General features: G+C 46.7%; 1 protein-coding gene across 3 annotated transcripts in view; it reads left to right on the top strand.

Annotated features, from left to right (window-relative positions):
* The window catches only part of LOC122565130 (UV excision repair protein RAD23 homolog B-like), an 80,096-nt gene that overhangs the window by 17,876 nt on the left and 57,072 nt on the right, over positions 1-5,148 (top strand). The window lies entirely within an intron of this gene.

The following is a 5,148-nucleotide window of genomic DNA, read 5'->3' as shown; positions in this document are numbered from 1 at the left end:
ACCTTGTCTCAGTCAAATCCCTCGAACTCAGCACCGCCTTCCTAACCTGCAATCTTCTTCCTGACCTCTCCGCCCCCCCACCCCACTCCGGCCTATCACCCTCACCTTGACCTCCCTCCACCTATCACATTTCCGACGCCCCTCCTCCCTACCTTTTATCTTAGCCTGCTGGACACACTTTCCTCATTGCTGAGGAAGAGCTTATGCCCGAAACGTCGATTCTCCTGTTCCTTGGATGCTGCCTGACCTGCTGCGCTTTTCCAGCAACACATTTTCAGCTTTTTTCAATAATTGCTTAGCATTTGTGGTAGGGAAATCTATAGATCAGTGACTCTGTCACCTGTCTTAAGTACCAGATTATTTGTCCTCCAGACCTCTGGTATTCTGTCCTGTGGCCAGAGGGAATTTGGCAATTCATATTTTAATCTCTGCAGTTTCTTTCCTTGGCCTCCCATAGCAATCTTTGATACATTTCACATGGGCCTGGGGATTTACCCACCTTTTGAGGCTGCTAAAACTGTTAATACCTCTTATCTCTCGAGTCTAATTTATTCAAGTATTTTGCAGACCTCTCCCTGATCTCTACCCCATTGTCCTTCTCTATTGTGAATCCAGGTGCAAAGTACTCATTTAAAACCTCAGTTATGTCTTCCGGCTCCACACGTGTTGCCACTTTGGTCACTAATGAGCCCTATTCATTGCCTGAATGTTCTTTTGCCTTTTAAGGCTCCTTTTGGATTTTCCTCAATGTCAGTTTTCAGTGTTTTTTTTTGTAGGTCCCTCTGTTTGTTCTCCTAATTTATTTTTTTTAAGCGAGTCCCTGCACTTTGTGTTCTTCCTTGGGCAACTGCTATTTGAGCCTTTTGACATCTACCATAAGATTCCCTATCCTTTTTTTATTCAGTCTTGTATGTCCCTTGACATTCAGGGTTTTATGCACTTGTTAATCCCTCCCTTCACCTTTTATGGGAACAGGCTGGCCTTACTACGGTTATTACCCTTTTGAATGTCTCCCATTGCCCAATGGATTTTCCTGCAAATTGCTGCTCCCAGTTCACTTTCGTCAGATCCTGCCTTATTTTATTAAACCTTTTACCCCTCCCCCACAAACAAATCAGAGTCTCCATTTCCAGTCTATTTGTCCTTATCTGTAATTACCTTAAATCTTACTGAATTATGTTCATGATCACTGAAATGCTCTCCCATGGCAACATCTACCACTTGCCTGGCTTTGAGTCCTAAAATTAGGTCCAGCAGTGCCCCCTCTGTTGTAGGATTTTAAATTCTGGCTTAAAATATCTGGGCATATTTTAAGAATTCTGTCCTCTGTAAGCCTTTCACACTTTTACTATCCCAGTTAATATAAGAGAAGTTGAAATCCTCTACAATTCTGATCCTTTCTGGCTAAGAGAAAATGGAGGGGGGGTGGGGGAAGAGAGATTGAGAAGTTGTAGCCTTAGAAGGTACTTGGTCAGATTGTAAAAATTGTGTTGTAACTTAAGTAACCAGTTATTTAGAAATTACCAACAAAATATTTTGAGAGAGGCTGCTGTGTGGTGGAATTGTTGCTGGTTGGTGTCAATACGGGCTTAGATGAATACTGGGCTTTGTTGAGCAAGATAAGCTTTTTTTACCTTTCTTAGTATAAAGAGGGAGAGATGGCAGTTTGGGCAGTAATGTACTCCTGCCAGATGTAGGAAGTCAGGATGTGGCCGAGTATCCCTGACTACCATGTCTGCAGAAATTGTGACCAGCTGCAGCTTCTCACAACTGTGTGGCTTGGTTGGAATGGCAGTTGGACACACTGAAGAGCATACAGGGTGACTGCCAGGCCAGGCGAGGCAGGTAGTGCAGGAGTCTCTTGTGCCTATTCCATTCTTTAACGTGTACTGAATTGGATAGGGGGGAGGTTAGCCTGTCGGGGGTATAACAGCAGCAGGCAGGTCTGTGGCACCACAACTGACTCTGCTGTTAAGCAAGGACGGGCAAGGTGCTAGTGAATGATAGTGGTAGGAGACTTGCTAGTTAGGGGCACAGACAGGCATTTCTGTGGTTGTGTTTGAGTCTCCAGGATGGTGTTGCCTCCTTGGTGCCAAGGTCAAGGGCGCCTCTAAGCAATTGCAGCCAGAGGTAGTTGAGCATATTGGTACCAGTTACTCAAATACAAAGAGAAATGAGGTACTGCAAGTGAGTACAAAGAGCTGAAAAGTAGGACCTTGAAGATAGTAATCTCTGGGTTACTACCAGTGCCACATGCTAGTCGAATAGAAAGGTAGGACAGGTGAATGCATAGTTAAGGGGCTGATGTGGGGCAGGATTTCAGCTTCTTGGATCATTGGGACCTCTTCTGGGGCAAAGGTGATGGTTGCACCTCAACTGGAGGGGAGCCCACACCCTTGCAGGGAGGTTTGCTAGTGCTACTTGGGAAGGTTTAAACTAGTGGGCTGGGAACCAGTGCAGTGCAGATGTTAGAACCAATTAGTCTGAAAGGAAGGATGGCAGAGACTGGTAAACAAACACAATGGGGCTGATGGGCTGAAGTGTGTTGATTTTCAATGCAAGGAGCATTACGGTAAGGTGGATAAGCTTAGAGCCTGGATCAGTATATGGACTATTAGAGACTTGATTGAGAGAGGAACAGGACTGGCTGCTCAACCAGGGTTTTGTTGTTTTGGATGAGATAGAAAAGGAGGTAAAAGAGGTGAAGGAATTGCATTATGATACTGAACTTTTCTTCTTCTTCTTCTGTGCTTGCTTTTTCGATCACAACTCCCGCCCAACCTCCAAAGACCCCCTCTGCTGCCTCCAACATACTCCATCTTCTTGGACGCCCTGCCCTGGCCTCTTGCCCTCCCTTGACTTCTTTATCTCCAACTGCCATTGCAACATTGATTGCCTCAACCTGTTCATTCCCTCACGCACTCCAACCTCTCAGCCTCGCAACATGCAGCCTTGCACTTCCTCTACTTCAACCCCAACTTCACCATTAAACTAGCTGATAAGAAGGGGCGCAGTGATAGTATGGTGCACCAAACTTTACCTTGCCGAAACCAGATGCCAACTCGCTGACATCCCTTCCTACTTTGACCACGACCCCACCTTTCATCGCCAAACCATCACCTACCAAACCATCCACAACCTCATCACCTCAGGGGATCCCCATCCTTAGCCTCCAACTACATAGTTTTCCAATCCCGCACCACTCGGTTCTACCTTTTTACCCAAAATCCACAAACCTGACTGCCCTGGTCAACTGACTGTCTCCACATACTCCTGCCCCACCAAATGCATCTCATATCTTGACCCTGTCCTGTCCCCCTTGGTCCATGAACTCCCCACATACGTCCAGGTAGTTCATACACCTCTGCCTCCTCCATGACTTTCACTGCAGCGGACAGCTGGAACTGACAACCGGAAGCGGCAGATACAAATCACGATAAATGCCGGAGGAAACATCACAGAAGCGCTTCACAGGAGGCTCCCAAGCACTGAGGATGTCACCTAGACAGGGGACGAAACGTCTGCAACACACATTCCCAGCTCGGCGAACAGAGCCACAACAATGACTTTCAGTTCCCTGGCCCCTAGCACCTCATCTTCACCATGGACATCTCCATCCCCCATTACGAAGGCCTCCAAGCCCTACGTTTACCCACCAACTCAACCAGTACCCTCCACCAACACACTCATTCAGTTGGCAGAAATGGTCCTCACCCTCAACAACTTCTCCTCCAAGTCCTCCCACCCTTTACAGACAAGGGGTAGTCATAGGCACCCACATGGGCCCCAGTTGTGCCTGCTTCTTTGTATGTTTGGAACAGTCCCTCTTCCAGAGTTACACTGGCATCATTCACCACCTTTTCCTCTGCTACATTGACTGTATCAGTGCCACCTCGTGTTTCCACGTGGAAGTTGAACAGTTCATCAGATCACAAACACATTCCACCCAGACCTCAAGATCACATGAACAATCTCCGACACCTCCCTTCCCTTCCTGTATGAGGTTCTTTTCCCGAGGTTTCATACACGAGATGCAATTCACAGACGCCAATTTCTGCAAACAGTTAAATTTTATTAAAGCCTGTACAAGCTAGGTGACCCCTTTGACACACTTGGCAGGTGTGCGAAGTCAAGTCAGAGACCCCAAATAAAGGAAACACACCTCTTTTTATTCAGGGTTAGTTGGTAATGCTTAGAGGTACTCTGGCCACTCCCCCCAAACCATAAACCAGGTATAGTGGTAGGTTGAGGTCATCCTAGGAGATGATGTAAATTCCCTAATCCTGGACAATCGTAACTAGAATTAGAATTCCAACCGTGTGGAAACAGACCCTTTGGCCCAACAATTCCACAGTGACCCTCTGAATAGTAACCTGCCCAGAACCATTCCCCTATCTTATATTTACCCCTGACTAATAACCTACACTATGGGTAATTTAATATGGCCAATTCACCTAACCTGCACATCTTTTGGATTGTCGGAAGAAACCAGAGTGTCCAGAGGAAACCCACACAGACACTGGGAGAATGTGCAAACTCCACACAGACGCCTGAGGCTGAAATCAAACCCGGGTCCTGGGCGCTGTGAGGCAGCAGTGCTAACCACTGGGCCACCGTGCTGCCCCAAACATTATGCAAACTATTCCCCGACTCTGTGATTCCCCAAGACTATGTAGCTGTGATATGTCCTAGCTTTGAGGTGGCCCTGCAAATGAGTTCTGGCTCTGCCACTTCCCCAAACAATGTAAATGTGATATGCTTTGGTATTGGGGGATGATCACGCAAACAAATTTGATCGGCTGGGGCATGGCTATGAAAGCATTTCTAAATGGAAGGGACTGAATGACAGTTTAATTCGATAATAGCAGGAGAGTAGTATAGAGTCATAGAGACGCACAGCATGAAAACAAACCCTTCAGTCCAACTCATCCATGCCAACCAGTTATCCCAATCCAAACTAGTCCCACCTGCCAGCACCAGGCCCATATCCCTCCAAACCCTTCCTATTCATATACCCATCCAAATGCCTCTTAAATGTTGCAATTGTACCAGCCTCCACCACTTCCACTGGCAGCTATTTCACTGTTTGATCATTTTCTCTGATGCACTTCCTTCCTCTCTCTCTCTCTCTCTCTTCCTCTCTCTCTC

This window comes from Chiloscyllium plagiosum, chromosome 31 (genome assembly GCF_004010195.1).
Source record: "Chiloscyllium plagiosum isolate BGI_BamShark_2017 chromosome 31, ASM401019v2, whole genome shotgun sequence".
NCBI lineage: Eukaryota > Metazoa > Chordata > Chondrichthyes > Orectolobiformes > Hemiscylliidae > Chiloscyllium > Chiloscyllium plagiosum.
The sequence above is the reverse complement of the archived record's forward strand: the minus strand, read 5'-3'. Positions and strand labels throughout refer to the sequence as shown.